Source organism: Danio rerio, chromosome 10 (assembly GCF_049306965.1).
Source record: "Danio rerio strain Tuebingen ecotype United States chromosome 10, GRCz12tu, whole genome shotgun sequence".
Taxonomy (NCBI): Eukaryota; Metazoa; Chordata; class Actinopteri; order Cypriniformes; family Danionidae; genus Danio; species Danio rerio.
The window spans coordinates 25,681,918-25,702,759 of NC_133185.1; the positions used below are offsets into that span (position 1 = coordinate 25,681,918).

General features: G+C 36.1%; 1 long non-coding RNA gene across 2 annotated transcripts in view; it reads left to right on the forward strand.

The window, feature by feature from the left end:
* Window positions 1-20,240, forward strand: part of LOC141376353 (uncharacterized) — a 36,364-nt gene extending 16,124 nt beyond the window's left edge. Inside the window, exons 3-4 of one of the 2 annotated variants that reach the window (XR_012386270.1) lie at window positions 6,377-6,431; window positions 15,247-19,954. This is a non-coding gene — a long non-coding RNA (uncharacterized lncRNA). Of the gene's footprint in view, window positions 1-6,376; window positions 6,432-15,246 lie in introns of both variants that reach the window. The other variant, XR_012386271.1, reaches the window with a different exon arrangement.
* The last annotated feature ends 602 nt before the right edge of the window (window positions 20,241-20,842 follow it).

Here is a 20,842-nt window from a genome sequence, read left to right on the forward strand (position 1 = left end):
CGTCAACACTTTACTCTGAAATGCTTCAACACCGAGAATTTAACTCAGATGAATTTGCTGTGTAGGTTTCCATTGTTTTTATACCGTACAAACTGTCTTTTGTATCGGTCCCACCCTGTGCCTAACCACAACCCTCACTGGAAACTGCAGTTTTACTTTCTTAAAAAAATCTAATACTGTGTGATTTAGAAACTTTCTAAGAAATAAGGACATCAGCAATGTCCTCATATCTCACCACCTTCTTGAAATACCTGTGTCATACCCATGCTATTATATAGATGTGTCCTGATATGTCACATAATACATGTACAGCTGTCTTTATGGAGATTTCCCATAGACATAATGATTTTTACAGAGTAGATTACCAGACTAGAAGAACAGTTCTGTCTGGTTCTTAAATCTGATTGGCTGATAACCGTGAGATATTAACGCAATATCAGCACTCGTACAGCCTCTTCACCCTTGTGTATCACTCCGCCCACACAAGTGGCAAGCAGAGGTCTTCAGTTTCACAAATATTGCAGCTGTTGGACAACATAATGTACTTTTGAGGCTTTTTTAGGTAATAAAGTGGTTTAGATTGCAACTATGTAGTTTATTTATAAGGAAAGTGTGTTTTTTTGAATATTCCTAATTTCAGAGATTCAGCGTGTTACTGGCCATTAGCCTGTCATACTGAGCAGAGCAAATACAGTTGACGTTCTGCCACAAGGTGGCAACAGAGACAGCATAATAAGTCCTTAAGAGAGAAAAACAACATTTTCTCTGCATATGTTTCAAACTACAGCTGAACAAATCATTATAAAACAGGTTTTTCAACCATAGCTATTTGCTAGTGTGTGCTTTGCTTTGGCTTTTCGGGGTTTAATTATTGTGAAGGCCCAAATACAACAGAGAAATACTGGGAAATCTTGGTTGACTGACTCTCGGTTCGAGACATTCGGACATCGCAAACCGAACGCATCGCACCGGCCCTCGCGGCCAAAAAACGGACCGGCCCACCGGGAATTCTCCCGGTCCTCCCGATTAGCCAATCCAGGCCTGTATATATATATATATATATATATATATATATATATATATATATATATATATATATATATATATATATATATATAAACATTTCCTTATGAAAATAAAAAATCTGATTTCCATAAGGTCAAATTGTACTGGTATTGCTATACTTGTAGGGACATTTGGAGCCCACGATGTATAAATACAGGGTGTGCACACACACCTACTTTCTAGATAGCAATGGAGTTCTTTATATTATATTAAGTAAACCTTGCTACCAGGTTGAATCTCTTGGCCTTCAGATCTGCTTCATTTCCTTTTGGCATAGATTGAACAAGCTGCTGGAAACAATTTTGTGAAACAACTGCATAATTCTGCCAAAAGAAAGGTAATTTGAGATAAAAAGGCACAATTATGTAACATAGCATGCTACAACGGCATTCTAAAATATAAAGCTGCAGTTATAGAATCAGAGTTGTGAGAAATAAATGTAAAATAACAGCCAAATGAAACATGAATTGCTCATATTGTGTATGGTGTTCATCCCTCTATTTTTTCCTGTGTAAATGTTTATTATTACTGATTGTAGTTCATGTATTTTGTTAATATATGCATTTTTTTGCACACTAAAGTTAATGACGTCTGCATTACATATATATATATATATATATATATATATATATATATATATATATATATATATATATATATATTTATTTATTTTTTTTTTTCCTAGACACTTTATTCAGCTTAAAGTGACATTCAAATGCTTAACTAGGTTAATTAGGTTAATAGGTGGGTTAGGGTAATTAGGCAAGTTATTGTATAACAATGGTTAGTTCAGTAGACCAGGGGTTCTTAAACTTTTCAGGCCGCGACCACTAAAATAACAACAGCAGTGACTCGCGACCCGCTCTATCCTTGGAGGTGGTTATAAGCATACTAATATTGCACAATGGTGCACATACACTAATAGGAACTATATAAACAAGCTTATTGACAAAACAAAAAAAGTGCAACAGTCTCTTTTTTAATCATTATTCATTTGTTATTTCAAAATACATCTTATTGAGAATAGTGAGCACAATGTTTATAGTACAAGACTATTCTTGGTTTGATTTTGTAGACTTGGAACTACTTGTAGATTGTTGAAGATTGTTAAAGTTTGACACCTGTATGGCACTCACATGAAATAAAAAAGGCCACGACTGAACATCTGCTGCAACTAACGCTATTTCTGTGATGTTAATCTAGCATAATAACAACAGGGGTCGCAATCCAATGGAAAGAAAATTAAAAAGCTGACATTTTGACATTGACATTTTATTTGCATGTTTTTTTATGTAACTATTAAATATTAGGTATAAGTTACAAATAATTAGCCCTAGTTTTTATATTCTGCAGGTTTTCCATTTTTGGAAATCACCAAGCGAACCCCTTCCCCCACGCGCCTCATTGACACCCCCAGGGGGATTCCGACCCCCACTTTGAGAATCACTGCAGTAGACAATCAAAAAAATATATAGCTTAAAGGGGCTAATAATTTTGACCTTAAAATGGCTTTCAAAAATTTAAAACTGCTTTTATTCAAGCCAAAATAAAACAAATCAGAGTTTCTCCAGAAGAAAAAAAAATCAGACATATTGCAAAAATGTCCTTACTCTATTAAACATCATGGGGAAAAAAAAAAAAATCTAAGGGGGGCTAATAATTCTGACCTCAACTGTATATATAATTAGTATAGCAGTACTTTAATGGGATAAACATATTATTATTTGTTAATCTAGCATTTTTTTGACAAGACAGAAAATTATGCTCAAAGAAATAAAAAAAAATAATAAATAGCAATAAATACAAATCTTGATTTAGCAGTAGGATTTGATTTGTGATGCAGTGATTGGTTGACAGGAATATTCTTTCAAAGAAATATGTCCTATTTTTGCATAACCAGCTGTTCATTTGGCCGTACGTCTGCTGCAAGCATGTTTATTCAAATCAGATTTTACACATCACTTCATACAGAGCCTTGCTGTTGGCTTTGACTTTTTGGTGAAGATGGTAGAAGATGGTTCACAGCCTAGAGCAGAAACATCAGATAATGAACAGAATCGCTCAGTGAGGTCATCCCACCAAAGTGTCACTTCGACTCAAAACCGCAGCATTACAAAATATGATCCATGCGCTTCCTGCCAGCAGTGTGACTGGTACTATTCACAAGGGACTTTTAAAAGCTATTGAATGGTTTTTCTGTGTCTACAGCGAATGCGCGAGTTTAATATATTTGACCGGAGGGAGCAAGAGAAGCCGTCCTGTGGGTCATTCTATAGATGGAAAAATACAGACCTGAAAGAGGAAGAGATCTCGCCGCCTTGATGCCGGCGACCACTTTTAGAATAGGGGAGTGATTTTTCCATCTTCTTTCACACTTGTAGCATTAATAATGGAGCATTTCCATAAGTAGCTTTTGTTGTACTACCCTCAAATGAATGATGCATTTGGCATAAAATTTTGAGTGAGGATTCATATAGAGGGGATTCTGCTGGAAATCTCTGCACGTGCACATCAGCAGTGTTGAACCTATCTCAATAAATCTAGTCTTAAAAAAAGATTTTTTAAATTGCATTATAGAAAATGCTGGGTTCCATGCAATGTCTTCATATTGTCCAACAAAAACCAATGAAGTTAACTTAATTGTTTTGACAAATTTAAGTGGATTGAACATAAAACAAGCATGTTGTCCTAAAAACATCTTATGAATTTTGTTATTGTTTCAGCTTATTTTTAATAAGTTGTCTGAACAAACGAGAAGCTCAGTGGTTAGCACTGTCACCTCACAGCAAGAAGGCCGCTGGTTTGAGTCCCAACTGGGCCAGTTGGCATTTCTATGTAGAGTTTACTCTCCCCATGTTCGCGTGTGTTTCCTCCGGATGCTCCGGTTTCCCCCACAGTCCTCATACATGCACTATAGGACAATTGGGTAAACTAAATTGATGGTAGTTAATAATTGTGTGTTAATGTGGAATGTGAATGTGTGTTTTACTGTGCTTGGTTGTGGCTGGAACTGGAAGGGCATCCACAGCGTAAAACATGCCGGAATAGTTGCTGGTAATACAATTTGTAATACAATTTGCATTACTTTTGACAGCAACTAATACTGTTACGCATTACTTTTTAAGTATATTAACTCTGGTACCATTACAATATGATGCGTTTGTCTATTCTCACTAAATTAATTAATTTTGGCTGCAGTCTTTGGCTGCAGTGGTAGTTTGAAAATTAATTTCATTTTTAAGAAGCTGTTATGTTTTTGAAATGTTTATGGTTGTCTATAAAAGCAGTTTTTGGTGCCGAGTTTCACCAAATAGATTCTGAATGGTAAGTCAGATTACTTTCATTTATTTATTTCATAACGGTTTTGTGTTTGTTGTGTAGTCGATATGTTCTTACTCAAGCTGTAAAGGAACATGTTTAAAGGTTAAATACAAACTTTCATGATGCTAAAGCAATGTTAGTTTTTGTTTTGTTTTGTTTCTGAATATATGATTCAACTGGTTTATCACATTGTAATATTTTCATTCTTGTACTGCTGGTCTGATTTAAATTTGTGGTTGAAAATGACTTTTTATTTGAGTTTGTCTTGTGTTTTAGTTTTGAGAATACAAATTAATTAAAACTGAAGCTGATCAACAGTGTATTCTTCCCTGATAAATAAGAGACTAAGCCGAAGGAAAATAAATGACTGAATATTTGAACAAGCAGCAAGAATAATTTTTTGAGTGTACTTTTCTTAACTCTAAAGGGCGTCACACACCAGATGCACCGCTCAGTGCCACGACACAGCACGCACATGACAGTTGAAAGTATCGTACACCGGACGCGCACATTTACATGCTATTTGAAATCAAACTATTCAGATGTCGCGGCAGAAATATAAACAGTGTCCTGGGTCGTGGCTGGGCTGGTGTGTGTACCCTGATAGAAACCTATTTAGAACTCTTGAATGCGTGGCACGACGTGGTGTGTCGCCGAGCTGCGCTTCTGCTGTGTGAACCCCATCAGCCCCTTTACCAAACGGTTGACCATGTTTATACTGTTTTAAAAAATGACTGTTAAATAATGGTTTACACATGCAGCATTAATGGTTTACAAAAAACATAATCCTGTTGCACTACTACACTTGATTTTTTTTTTTTTTTTAAAGAAAATCCCAAAAAACAAGAAAACATGTTAAATGAGAATTTGAAATATTTTATGGCACACTTAAACAAGATGCATTTGTTTGAATATTTGTGAATATTTTTGAAAATAAATTGGTCCCACACTTTACATGTTTCTGAGTTTTCATAATATATGTGTTAAGTCCGATACTTTAACCAAAAACTGACATGAACCATTTGAAAGAGGCTGATAATTTAGAAATTGTATGGTATGTGTAAAAAAATACATTGAGTGCAATCCAAACATGTTTTTCTTGGTGGAGTAGTTAAAGGGTTAAAAAGTAATTAAGTAACACATTTAGTTCATTGTTTTAAAGTGACTTGATTGTAAAAGTAACATTGACAAATACTGAACATGATGTTCCCTGAAACTTCCCTCCGGCATGACGAATTCTGGAATCACAGTAGAGAATGTGAGACAGAATAAATGTCAATAATTCAAGGGAAGTGCGACACACGTCACCCTGCCATAGCTGTTAAATTGATCCAGTTCCTGATTCATTTATTTTCATTTTACAACACAAACCAGCAACTACAGAGTCATGCGAGAGTCATCAAAGTTTCACAATGTGGGTGGAATATTACATATAAATAATTGTCATCTGCAATTCCGACAAAGGCTCGGGAAGTATTTTTTTTCTTCTGGGATGTGAGTGTATATCTTGAGACGGCATTATACAAATGCTAAGATGGTGCAAACAAACAGGACAAATTCACCTAGCTTTCAAACAAGCACGAAGCCAACGGTGAAGGCTGTCAAATCTCTGCTAGTGTCTTGAGAAGGTGATAAGCGACAAACTAATCATTTACTCTGGCCAGCCGCTGCTTGGAAATATACAACACCGATGTTTCCTTCTGCTTGGCTGCTTGCTGCTTAATCTTCCCTGCATTGATTTTACAGAGCGAGATCGACAAGCGGCCCTGATGGCTCATGGTTTGCTGAAAGGAAACTATGTGCTCAGGTGTCCTCTGAAATCTCTAGTTCTCAGGGACAGCTTTTAGAGCATTGTGGCTTTCTTAGCTTTGCAGTTCGGTTTAAAACAGGATTGAAACCTTTATGTACTTTCGTGCCTTTCTAATCTTGTGAAACAGACACAAAGTAACAATTGTGAGAAACAACATCAATAGTTTATTTCTTTGTACAGATGATTCCTCATATTGTGACTTCATGTGAAGACAACATAATAAAAAATGTCAGATGTAAGGTATATACAGTATATCCACTTAAAACATTATTTTTGTTGCTTGTTGTTCAAACTACTTAAGTAAAATAAGCAGAAACAACACAATTTTTGTCATTTCATTTGGAAACATAATTGTTTCACTTGCAATTTACTTAAATTTGTTGCGTTAACTCAGTGGCGCCCCCAGAAAAATTTCTTAAGGGTGGCCAGAAGAGGCCACATCAAAAGGTTAGGGTGGCACACAAAAAATAATTAATATTTATATTAAATAATGTTTTATTTTTAATTCTGGTAAATGAAATAATGTGTTTTTAATTAATTTAATTGATTACTCTTGAATTATTTCCTTGAAATAAATAAGCAAGTATGTGCAAACAAACAAACAAATTTTTTTTAAAACATCTATTTTTAAAATTTAACAATTATATATATATATAATTAATCAGTTATTTTCACATACTTTTATTGTACAGCATACAGTATATGGCATGTCTAAAATTAATGAAGATTAATGAATTAATTAATAAAACAAACAAATGAACAAACTGAAGGCATTATATATACACATACATTTACTATACAGACCCTAATAATATCATTTATCCATATTGCTTTTTGAGCCACAATAATGTTTATACAGCTTCTTCTATTGACATACCTTAAATTAAATATTAAATTGCCATTGCTGTCTATTGAAGGTGTGTGCGTGCAGTCAATGAGGATCAGAGAGGGGGCTGGGCAGTGAATCAGCTATGTAAGTGGCACCAGTCAATGCACAATTGATTGCTTGCTTTTTATTTATTTATTTATTTATTGAAATTTAGTGAACTTACGTAAATACATTTAAATTGATAATATCAACAGCCAAATCATATTGGGGTTGCCAGAGTTTACACATGGGGCGCCCCTGCGTTAACTTAATTAGTTTGTATTGGGACAACATTGATGAATAGTCTGGAACCCTGCATTTTTACAGGGTATATTGCCAGTTGTGAGATATGAATGTGCAAATATAAAATAGTTTTGTATATAAAGGTGCAACTGCAAAAAAAAAAAAAAAAAAAAAAACAATGATACAACTGTGTTGCAGAAAATTAAAACTTAACATACGACTATTTTAAATGATGGGTCATTTGTGAGACATAAAACTTTATTAAAAATACAATTATTAGCTTTATCTCAAGATAAAAGAGAAAGTCAAATATGAGATATAAATGTGATATATAATGTAAAAGATGACGAGAAATAAATTTATAGACATGGCTGATTTGTGAGATATAGCTGTGATATGAAAAATGCAATAAAATATGAGAGTCATGGTTGTGAAATATCAGGTCACGAAGATGAAATATAAAGATATGAGAAGGGCCAGACAGAATCTGTGGGTGGTTTTTGCCATTTCTGCACATAATTCTGTAAATAAGATCTGTGGGTTTATGTGGAATGATCTGTGAACTGAATACTTATTTAAGGTTCACAATGCAAATCCAATTAGAACCACTTCTTAGGTAAGTCTCTCATATAACACATTAAGACATAGAAAATATTATTGTACAAATTGTATTGTACAGTACACAAATCCTCTAAATATCTACATATAATTCAAGGATATTATTAAAATTTGAATAAGTACGAATTTACACAAGGCCACAAGGTGGCTCTGTGGTTAGCACTGTCGCCTCACAGCAAGAAGGTTGCTGGTTTGAGTCCCAGGTGCACCAGTTGGCATTTCTATGATGAGTTTGCATGTTCTTCCCTTTTTCATGTGGGTTTCCTCTGGGTGCTCTAGTTTCCCCCTACAGTCCAAAGACATGCGCTAAAAGTGAATTGAATATACTAAATTGGCCGTAGTGTATGAGTGTGTGTAAATTAGTGTGTATTTGTGTTTCCCAATACTGGGTTGCGACTGGAAGGGCATATGCTGCGTAAAACATATGCCAGAATAGTTGGCGGTTCATTCCGCTGTGGCAGCCCCTGACAAATAAGGGACTGAGCCAAAGGAAAATGAATGAATGAATTTACTCATTTATAAGGGCGAATAAATAGATTAAATGATGGGCTCGAAAATCTGCAAAAAAATAAATGACGGAGATAAAAAAACAAATATAAGACGGTCACAATTTTAATATATAAGGTCACAAAGATAATATACATAAAATAGTGAAGAATGATTATAAATTTATATGAAACAATCCCTTAAAAGTGACATTGAGTCTTTAGTTATGGGCTCACGCGGGCTTTGCACTCATACTACAAGCGTACCGTGCCAAAGCCCAAGTGAACTGTGCTCTTGCACATCTCTTCCAAATGGGCCAGGGTTGACCAACTGAACCGCAGCTGGGCCCGATTCAGAGCACTCACACTTGTCAAACGAACTGGGAAACGTGCCTGGGCATGGTTTGGATAGCATAGTGTGAGTACACCCCAAGTCTCTTATTTAACACACCAAGACATATGGGTCGAGTCCCCGCTGGGTCAGTTGACATTTCTGTGTGGAGTTTGCTTGTTTTTCGCATTTTCATGTGGGTTTCCTCTGGGTGCTCTGGTTTCCCCATAATCCACAGTAGTGTATGAGTGTGTGTATGAATTAGTGTGTATTAATGTTTCCCAGTACTGGGTTGCAGCTAGTTGGCGGTTCATTCCGCTGTGGCGACCCCTGATAAATAAGGGACTAAGCCGAAGAATAATGAATGAGTTGACACAATTTACATGAGTAAATAAATAGATTATTTGGTGGGCTAAAAACTCAGCAGAAATATATATGACAGAGACAATAAATCAAATATGAGACAGTCACAATTTTAATACATAAGGCCACAAAGATAATATAAATTCATTGATATGAAGATCTTTTGCAAAATGAGAAATAGTGAAGACTATATTGTTGCAGTAATGAGAAATAAAGTGAACCCTGAATCAAATGATTGAGATATAAATGTACAATTACAAGAAATGGCGAACATGCTTCCTCTGTGGGGAGCTTATGAACCATACGAGCAGCATGAGGGATTTAAGATAGCAATAAATAAGCAATATTACATTTTCATTATGTTTTCCATCATAGCTGATTTCAGGTGAAAAAAGGGCATCATATCGAGTACATTTGGACTCCATTTAAAAGGCCAAATTCTTAGAGCATGAGGTCTGCGGGCTTTAGTTCTTACAACTGTGACAGCCAATGCATGTTGCCATGGATTTCTTCCAGCTCCCTTGTTGCCAGTGGCAACAGATCAGTTCAACAGTCACTGTATTGTTCCTTGGTAAGAGAAAAATCCTGTTTAAAACTGAGGCTAATTCTTACACCGTTTAATTGACAGGTTGGTCCTGAGCTGTCAATTCTAATCCAGCACTTCTCTGCCGTGCAAAATAATTTAAGAAACGTCTATGGAAATAATACGAAAAAATAAGCTCAAATATAACATACTGCGCCTGATGCTTGGAGATATCCAATTTGCAGACTCTTGTATCCAATTAAATCATATACTGAAAAACAATTTGACACAATCTAAAAATGTGTTTTGACAGTCAGTTTGAAATCTTCGACTTCTCATTAAACAGCAATGTTCTTCTAGTTAGATTCCGTGGCATTAAAATTTAAGTCATAATTATATATTTGAAAAAAGGGCAGCATATGCAAGGACACAAGCGACGCTGAACCGAATGTGGGAGGGAGCTGTTATTCTTTGCTAAAGGAGCAATAATTGCCCAACAACGTCTAACCAAATTGTTCAGGCTTGGATAAGCAATTAGGCTAATCGGCCGGTATAATGGCAGAAGAATTGCCACAGTCCGCTCCCATTAGTAAGTCCTTTTCCAAGAATCTAAGTGAGAGTTTGACATCCTCACATCCTTTTTTTCTCCACACCTATACATGACATTCAGTCTTTCACATCCATTCCCGGTGCATCAATTGCATTACTAAAGCACTTTCATTCATTTTCTATCACCCCAAAGGCAATTATACTGAAAATACAGAACCCGGAGTTGAGAGTCAATGTTACTTTGCGCCAATATATTTCATGCTGGGAAAGAAGGCTTTAATTGGCACACAGTGGCAGGAGAAATGAATGGGAATTTGCTATGAATCCAGTTAAAGCTATTTTTCGGTGTCGCATGGAAGATGTAAACTCCAAGGAAAAGATGTCTTCTGTTCCTCCATTTTTGATTCCTTTTTATTATGGAGGAAAGAGACAGAAAATGTCTGTTTGAAGAATAATAAAGCTTTCTGCTGAATTTTGATGTCTCATCGTGTATGTGTGCTCCACCAGGGATGAGAGGCGAGATGAACTCATGAAATCAAACGCTCAAGTTGCTTAATTCTTGCTTCGGTGTTTTATGGCTCTGACAATAGGAAATATTAACCACCATCACCATCTAAGATTTAATCTTGAAATGTGGCTTTGCATAATTGCTTTGCTTTTGAATAAGTAGAGCCGGGAGGAGAGCACTTTTGTTGTGCTTACAGATCAAAAAAAGATCTTCTTTTATATACTTGTTTTCTCAGGTGCCTTCGAAAACAATAAGTCTGAATTATGTAGTGTGAACTTTAAGCTGAGTTTTGAACTGAGACCTATGGTAGGCATGTGAAAAAGCCATTTCTGGTTTATTCATGGTGTTGAATCGAAGAAAAAAAATCAACAGATGAAAAGCCACACTTCTCAATCTGTCTCTTTCATACTCTTTGAATCAAACATTAAAGTATGTAAAAGTCATACTTTAAGGAGTCCTATTAAATGCATACTCATAAAATTTCAAAGTCTGGCTCGTCTTATGCATAACTAGGCTATTTATTAGCCTGCAGTCGTTGCTGATGCATAACTTATTTAGACCAAGTCAGATCTTATAAAACAGATTAACTAAGGAAGATTTTCCTTTTCCTTGTTTCTCAAACTTTCAATTATGAATCAAATAATAAAACAAAGTTAACATAAAAAGCAGATCTTCGGCCATTTTAAAAGTGATATTTTCTTTATAATTTCCCATAAGATAACGTTTCACACAAAAATACAGCCAAAATGTTTTACAGAAAAACTAGATAGAAATAATAATATAGTAAAATATATATTTTCCAGCCCCCCTCTGAGTTTTTTTCACAAGATTTCCTAATATTACTTGTTTTGTTATTTTCTTTTTTCTTATTTCTTAGTTTGGCAGAAATCTACCTAAAATCAACCTAACTTGTTATTCCAGTTTTCCTAGTTAAACCAAATTATCCCAGTTAAACCTTTAAATTGCACTTTAAGCTGAATGATAGTTCATTCATTCATTTTCTTTTCGGCTTAGTCCCTTTATTTATCTGGGGTCGCCGCAGTGGAATGAACTAATATCCAATATCCAGCATATGCTTTACGCAGCAGATGCCCTTCCAGCTGCAATCCATCTCTGCGAAACATCCATATACACTCATTCACACTACGGACAATTTAGCCTGTACCCAAATCACCTGTACCGCATGTATTTGGACTGCGGGGGAAACCGAAGCACCTGGAGAAAACACACTCAAGCGCTGGGAGAACAAGCAAACTCCGCACAGAAACTCTAACTGACCCAGCCAAGGCTCGAACCAGCGACTTTCTTGCTGTAAGGCGACAGAACTACCTACTGCACCACTGCGTTGCCTGTCAATGATAGTATCTTTCAAAAGAACTAAAATATTATTTACTGTCATAATGGCAAAAACAAAAACCAATCAGTTATTAGAAATGAGTTATTATTATTGTCCTATTTTTTTTTCTCTCCACTTGGGAGTTATTTGAAAAAGATTAACAATTTCACTGAACGCTAATAAACTGTCTAATGTTCATTCATTTATTCATTTTCCTTTTACATTTCCACCTTCCTAGTCTTTTATTCAGAGTGGAAAGAACTACCAACTATTCCGGCATATGTTTTATGCAGCTAAATGCTCTTCCATCTGCAACCCAGTACTGGGAAACACCCAAACACACTCATTCACAAACAAACTCATACACTATGGCCAATTTAGTTTATTTAATTCACCTACAGCACATGTCTTTAGACTGTGGGGGAAACGGGAGCACCTGGAAGAAAACCCATGCAAAATTAATTTTGAACCAGCGACCTTCTTGCTGTGAGCTAACAAGGCTAACAACTGAGCCACTGTGCCACCCTGCATATTGTTACAATTGCATATATGACAACAGCTAATAAGAAATAAATAATACACTATAGCTTAGCCGCTGTGAAGTGTACTGTGTTGAGATCACTTGACCAGAAAGCTCCATGGTAGCCTCCTTATTATAATCAAGAAAAAAATTTTGGGCCCTATCATACAGCCCGCGCAATAAGGCGCAAGACGTATTTGGTGTGATTTGTTGCTATTTTCAGGACCAACACAACTCTAATCTTCATGTGTTGCGCCATGTTATTTAAATAGCAAATCCATTTGCACCACTTTGTGAACTCATGGGTGTTGTGGTCTAGAAAGAAGGTGTGTTAAGGTGCATTGTTGGAACATTTGTACAATTTGAGAAACTGAAATAGACCAAACCATTGACAAAGTAAAAGCTGGTCTAAAGTCCAGCGCAAATCACGTTAGTTATGCTCCTACAATATGCTGGTTTAATGAAGTAATACACAGGATGTACAGCAAAAAAAAAAAAAAAAAAAATGAATACACAAATCTTTACATATGAAAATAAGTATCAAAATGTTACAAAAATTGTAATTTTCTACATAAATATAAAAAACACTGCCTCTATGCTTTCTTAATGTCGGGGGGCTTTTTCAGTTTATTCATGACAATATTCATATGCATAATGTCATTATTATTAGCACTATTATTTATTATATGAATATTTATATATTTTTTAATAACAACAAGTTTAAAATTGTTCACCTGTCGGGTTTTGGAGACGTATATATCACCATATGGGGCATAAGAATAGGACATGTGATTGAAGATTTTTTTGACCACACTTTGTTATTATTGTTCATTTATTCCTTTGCTGAAAATTAGAACTGAATTTGGAAACAGTTTTAAAACAAATCTTTGCGCTTAACAAACAAAATAAAATATTTAGGCTTATAGATGTTTTCAATGGAGTGCGTACAACACTATTTCCTTATCCATGAAAGTAAAGGAGTAAAAAGTGAAAGTAAAGTAAAGAGAAAGTAAAGAAGCCAAATGGAGGAGGCTCATACTTTATCATTGTGCAGATCTCTTTAACTGTTTTCTAGCTAGTGAAGCATTCAGTTTGTCCATTCGGTTTATATTCACTTCCAAAATCCGCCATATATAGCAAAAGGTGCACCGCAACTGACTCTTAAGGGAATGGGAGATGAGACTCAAATTGGTTTAATGCACGTTGTGCTCAAAACACCTATAACTCATTAAGAGAATAAACACAACCCTGTTAGAACATGTGCCGCAGTGCAAACCATAATTTTCTGCCCTTAAAAATAACTAAAAGTGGATTTGGACATGCTCTGAATGCTTTTATGCCTACTTTACGCCTAGATCGTTAAAATTGAGCCCTTTGTGGTTTCTGCATCCACTTCTTAAAATCTGAGAAGACAAATACAGTTGCATCATAATTCAGTTTAAGGCTGTGTTCCATGATTATGACTAGTATTTTTAACCAAAAGTTTACCTTTTTGAGTGAGAGCATCAAAAGGAAGTAGGGTGGAGAGGAAGACAAGAAATATCAAATGCAACACACTTCAGTGTCATCTTGCGTCATCTGTGTCCCAAATTAAATATGCACAAAGACTTAAGGGACATAAATGTTCTTTCTAAAGAGCCCTTTATAGTAGCCAGTGTTGAGCACTTTGGTTTGGAATGACCCTTCAATAATTATTGTGAAAAGCACTAAACATGTAGACTTAACTCGACAATATAGTGGCCATGATAATCTCAACGTGTCCTTTGGAGGTACATTCTTTTATAAAGGGCTCATAACATGCCCAAATCCTCTGGAGTTTACTCTCCAAAGAGCTTTCAGGGAATGAAGGGAATAGACGACTAAAAAGCCTGTTCCATGGGACAAACTTCTGCATCACCTTGCATCATCTGCATTACAAATTAAACATTTGCAAAGACTCATGGGAGCAAAAACCATTTGTTCCATTTGAAAGTCTTAATTATGTAGGGCCATTTGAAGTGGCAAGTTGAGCACTTGACCATACAAAATGGCTGCCATGACTGTTCTCAATCCAAAGTACACTTCAGATGAGGAGTTTTCTAATAGGTTCATCTCATATGCACTAATGCCTTTAAACAGTTTTCCCCATTCTGCGTCATCTGTGTTACACATCAAACATGCACAGAGTGACGAGTCCATCACTTGTACCCTTCAAAATCCTCATTTCAGAATAGTTTGTGGTCAGTTTTTAGCACTTTGGTTTAGAACATTAGTTCTTATTAGTTTACATTAGTTTTATACCACTTCAACTAAACGTTCCCCCTACTTCTTCTTTAACCTAAAGAGAATTGAGAGACTCCGACTCCTTCAAGTGAACATGCAAAACAGAGGGGTATACTCTCATTAATTAAGTACAAAAACTGTCTCTGGGGTGGTTCCATTCCAAAAGGTACAGGTTTGAATTTAAGAGGTCCATATCTGTACCACTTTTGCATCTGTAAGGTATCAAGAGGTGTAATTGTGTACTTATAAAGGTAATAATACGTAACTTTAAAGTACAAATGAGGACTTGTGAGGTATCAATCATGTATTTTATGCTCATCATTGAGCACTGTATTTTTTTAACAAGCTCAGACAGTTAGAGAAGTGCAAATGACTGAGCATTTTTAGAAAAGCTCTGGCATTTTCAGTGCTTCGTTTAACATCTGCTCCTATTACCCTATACAGGTCTATCTTCCAGAATAAAGGATTCGAAGGACAAAGGGGACAAGTAACAACAACAACAACAACAACAACAACAATAAATTATTAAAGTGGCTGTTTTTGAGCATGGTATGTTTGGTATGTTGGCCATGATGGTCCTCAATCCAAAGTATACTTCAGATGTGGAGTTTTCTAATAGTTTCATCTCTATGCCCTAATCGCTTAAACAGTTAACCCAATGCTGCATCATCTGTGTTACATATCAATCATGCTCAGTGAAAGGAGTCCATTCCATGTACCTTTAAAATATTCCATTCAGGATACTTTGTGGCCAGTTTTTAGCACCTTGGTTAAGAACAAACCTTTAATTTGGTGCCTATGATCGTTTTCAGCATGAAGCATATAAAACATTTTTATACCCCTTTAACTACACGTTCCCACTACCGCTTCTTTAACCTAAAAATAATTGAGACACTCAAGTAAACATGCAAAACAGAGGAGAATACTCTCTACGGTGGTTTCTTTCCAAAAGCTACACGTTGGAATCTAAATGGTCCATATTTGTACCACTTTTGTAGCTTTAAGCTACAAGTACAAATGTGTACTTATTAAGGTAATAATATGTACCTTTATGGTACAAATGTGGACTTGTTAGGTACCAATCAAGCATTTTAATGGAGAAGTGCTCCATTTTAGAAAAGTGCTAGCATTTTCAACACTTCGGTGGACATTTGCCCCTATTACCCTATACAGGTTTGTCTTCCAACATAAAAGCTTCAAATGGACAAAGGGGACCAGTAATAATAATAACAACAACAACAATAAATTATTCAAGTAGCTGATTTTGAGTACCCGACAATTCAATATGGCGGCCATGGTTGTTCTTAATCCAAAGTGCCCTTCAAAAGCAGATTTATCTTGTTTGGAACACAGCCTAACATACACTGCCATTCATTGGAGCCATTTGGACAACAACACAGTGCTCATTTTACATCGATATGTACACATACGGTTTAACAGCATGCTCGGATTGAAATCAGGCCACGTTCATTTACATTAAACAAACAGCGCAAAGTGCTGCAGCGACAAAGGTGTTCGCCACGACCACTCAGCCAGAGTCTGTTCCGAGATGCTTTATTGAGTAGTTTTATGAGCAATGAGTGCATTTCAAGCACAGGCCCAGATGAAAGATGAATCAGAGCTGCGCACGACTGCATCGCTTGTGAAATGAGGGCTCGGTAATGAGGATTAACTTGAGCAGTCAAGCCTGATCCCACCTGGCACCCCTCATTCTCTGACACAGCGCTCCGAACTCCCCGGTGATTTTTACTCATATTTTCACTAGCATCAGCGCCTACACTGTGTCTCCATCTCCACGATTACGGAGCCGCTATCAGCCACAGGGCCCCCCCATGTCAACTTTTGACATTTTAAAGTTTTTTAAACGAGTCTAAAAAACTTAACTTCCTATTAATGTCAAAAATACACAATTTAATTAGCCAAAAGTCTAATATTAGAGAAAAGAGCCAAATATGATGGGCTTAAATTTGATTTTAATTAGCTAGAGTTCGCATTCCAATAAAGTGGTTTTGCACATGTCAGAATTTTGACCTTGCTTGTGTGGCCTTCGATTATATTTCACTGTGGAACATTTAATGAATGCAGAAAGATTTGTTTCAAAAGACGTGCTGAGTGCATAGAGCAATGAAATGGCTCGTGCTTCCTGCCTTTTGTATGACAAATAATTCTGCACCCCTACATGACCTCCTCATTTGGAGCGAGTTTTTCCGACATATTTACTGTAATTAACGTGCCAATGTTTCACTCAGCCTCTGAGTAAAAGGGTCGCTCCATTCTGGGTAAACTCTCTGAGCATGAAAGTCAACCTCAATTACTGCTCAGAAATGCCATTTAGCCTTTTAGTTAGACTCTCTGTGTTCTGTTTTGTTAAGCAAACAAAAACAACACAATGTCCCTATTTTCCAGTCGAGACAGATAACATAAGCATGACAATTGTAAATGTGCTATTTAGTTTTATTATCAAAATATGAATTTTCAATTACATTTTTTTTTCTTGAGCGCTACAACGTATTCTCAGAGTTCTCCGAGTAATAAAGGTAATTATGAAAAAGGGGGTGCAATGTTCTGGGGCATGAAACTAATAAAAACCTCATTTAGTAATTCATTACATAGTATACCGTCTGCTATTCTCGTAAATGTGCTGTGCAGTCACAGATTTTAAGCGCGCCTTACAACTCTATTGCAATCAAAAGGAGAAAAAACTCAAAACAATTACTTTTTTATGCTGTGATAAATGTTTCATTCAAAATGCAAGACATACAAATGAGAAATCATATTTCAGGGTCGTCTGAACCTTCATGCAGCTTTACTCTGCTCAAGGGGGGGCCTATGCAGCAAGACCATAGAGATTTGTGTTAGATTTTGCCATGACGGTCATTTAAGAGACGAGGGTGCTCATTCCGGCAGGAGTCAATGTCCTAAATAGATAAAGACACGGATTGCCATGGACTATTATTTCTAGTTGATTGTGAGGCACCTGGGATTGTCTGCTTTACAACATAAATGCCATTTAAAATGTGATCTAACCTTCATAAAAGTCTGTAAGTGAACAAGCAAGCTAGCAACAGCATTGGAACATGCTAAATACCACTGAGCATTGCACCTACAGCACATAAGTATGGTGCGAGGGAGTTTTAACCAGCCAGGAGCATTCACATAGTATTAAAAAAAATCTTGTTGTGAACTGTGCAACCAAAGTTTGCCAAGGTAAATATTGATGTTGGATCAGTAGAGTCTTGTCTGAAAACATTAACAAGGATTATAGTGAGTCAGACAGAGAAAAAGCAGAAAGGTGAACATTATAATGAGCTTTCTGAGAATTCACACTTCACTGTTTGTAATCCCGGGTTAACTCTCCTATTTGCTTATTTATGAGGTCAATAGCATTGACTGGATAACCACAGCTTGCTTTAACAACTGCTTGTTGCCATCTTTACATGCAAGTCTGGGTGTCTTGTCAGTATGCCTTGTGAAATGTACTGTAAAAATAATACTTGTCACTCCAGGTAACATGTTTGCTGGTGCTGTACATCATCATTTTAAGAGGTGCTAAACTTCCTTCGAAATGACCAATGTAAAATATTCTCTGCCATAGGTACAGCAGGCATTAATCCAAAATTTAAAAAGATGATAGGGTTAAATGCAGATAATTATCTAATTTTCTATAATAATGATATTGAAAAAATTGTTAACTATTGCTATAGTGTTGACTAGAGCTAGAGCAATATACAAGCATTGGCAAAAACGTGTATGCTTTTCAATGGAATATAGTCAAATTGTTTCAGCAAATGCTTTAATGAAATATAGATGAGTTTACTGATGAAACGGAAAATCTACAGATGATTGCAACAGTGTAGAGTTTATCTCTGTTCATTAGGCACTTGTGGGAATTTTTTTCATAAGAATAACATACACTCACCTGCCACTTTATTAGGTACACCTGTCCAACTTCTCGTTAACGGAAATTGCTAATCAGCCAATCACAAGGCAGCAACTCAATGCATTTAGGCATTTAGACATGGTCAAGACGATCTTCTGCAGGTCAAACCAAGCATCATAACGAGAAAGAAAGGTGATTTTAGTGACTTTGAACATGGTTGTTTTTGCCAAACGGGCTGGTCTTAGTATTACAAAAACTGCAGATCTACTGGGATTTTTACGCCCCATCTCAAGGATTTACAGAGAATGGTCCAAAAAAGGGAAAATATCCTGTGAGTGGCAGTTCTGTGTGAGCAAATGCCTTGTTGATGCCAGAGGTCAGAGGAAAATGGACTGGTTTAAGCTGATAGAAAGACAACAGTAACTTAAATAACCACTTATTTTAACCAAGCTGTGCAGAAGAGCGTTTCTGAACACACAACACATCGAACCTTGAGACAGATGGGCTACAGCAGCGGAAGACCGCACCCGGTGCCACTCCTGTCAGCTAATAACAGGAAACTAGAACTACAATTCACACAGGCTTACCAAAATTGGACAATAGAATAGTGACATTTTCTTGGCACATTTTGGGACCAATAGTACCAATTGAGCATTGTGTCAATGCCACAGCCTACCCGAGTATTTACGCTGACCATGTCCATCCATTTATGACCACAATGTACTCATCTTCTGATGACTACTTCCAAAAGATTAACGTGCCATGTCATAAAGCACGAATCATCTCAGACTGGTTTCTTGAACATGTTACGAGTTCACTATACTCAAATGGCCTCCACACTCACCAGATCCCAATCCAATACACCTGCTTTGAGATGGGTGGAACCAACCAATCTGCAGCAACTGTGTGATGCTATCATGTCAATATGGACCAAAATCTCTGAGGAATATTTGCAATACCTTGATACATCTTTGCCAAGGAGGATTATTAGGGTAGTTAATTTCCGGTACTAGTTGAGTGTTCCTAATAAAGTGGTCAGTGAGCGTATATTCACATTGCAATGCTAATCAAAATTCTATGAAAAGAGGCCGCATAAGTTCACAAAAGGAACTGAAATGACATATTTGGAGCCACATTTCTTGTTTTTCTCATATATTATTAAACTTTGAAGCCATACTGAGATTAAGAAAAACTGTTAGCATTTTAGTGGAGTGTGCTGTACTGTATGTACAGTAATTATTTGTTTTGTATGTGATGCTCAGATTTACTGGTAAAAAAGAAAAGAAAACAAAATGAATTTTACTGAGTTTTAATTTTGACATTTAAAAAGCATTCGATAGACATCACAATATTTTGTTATTGTGAATTCTTCTGACCACAATAATTGTGAAAAATCTATTATGACCCCAAACTCAACTGATTACATGTTCATTGTCAAAATCTAATTTTTTTTGTGACCTTAATCAAGGTAAAAAAATAACTTTTTAAACCATTTGTGTATTACCAAGTAAAACCTTCATTGCTTAAATATAGAAAATAAAAGCATTTCACAAACACTAACACTCCCCAATGGATTTGTTTACAGTGTAAATCAATAAATGTACAAAATACATTGCTAGTTTCTTTGGAATTTGAGATGATTGCATTGCCGTGCAACATTGCAGTTATCAGCGTCATCAGAGAATTCAGTTACTCATCTGTCTCAGCTGGTATGCAAAGATTAATCCGCAGCAGTGTCTCCTGACAGGGGTCTGCTCCCTCGATATCTCTACCATCAATCAGTCAATATTTCTCATCAGTAGTTGTGTCAATGCACGCACACACACACACACACACACACACACACACACACACACACACACACACAGACACACACACACACACACACACACACACACACTCATGCACAAACACATGCACACACACAATTAAAAAGACCAAATTATGAATCACATTGAAACTGACGAAAGATCAAATCTAACCTACAGGCATAAATAAAGCTCAACCAAGAACACACAAGAACATTTTATAACAATGATGACAGATGCTTTTATGAAACATCACACAGCTATTCCCAGAAACATTGATTCCCAGAACACCCTGGGAAAAAAAAAAAAAAAAAAAAAAAACTAGAAATGCAGCTAAAAACAATCCAAAAAC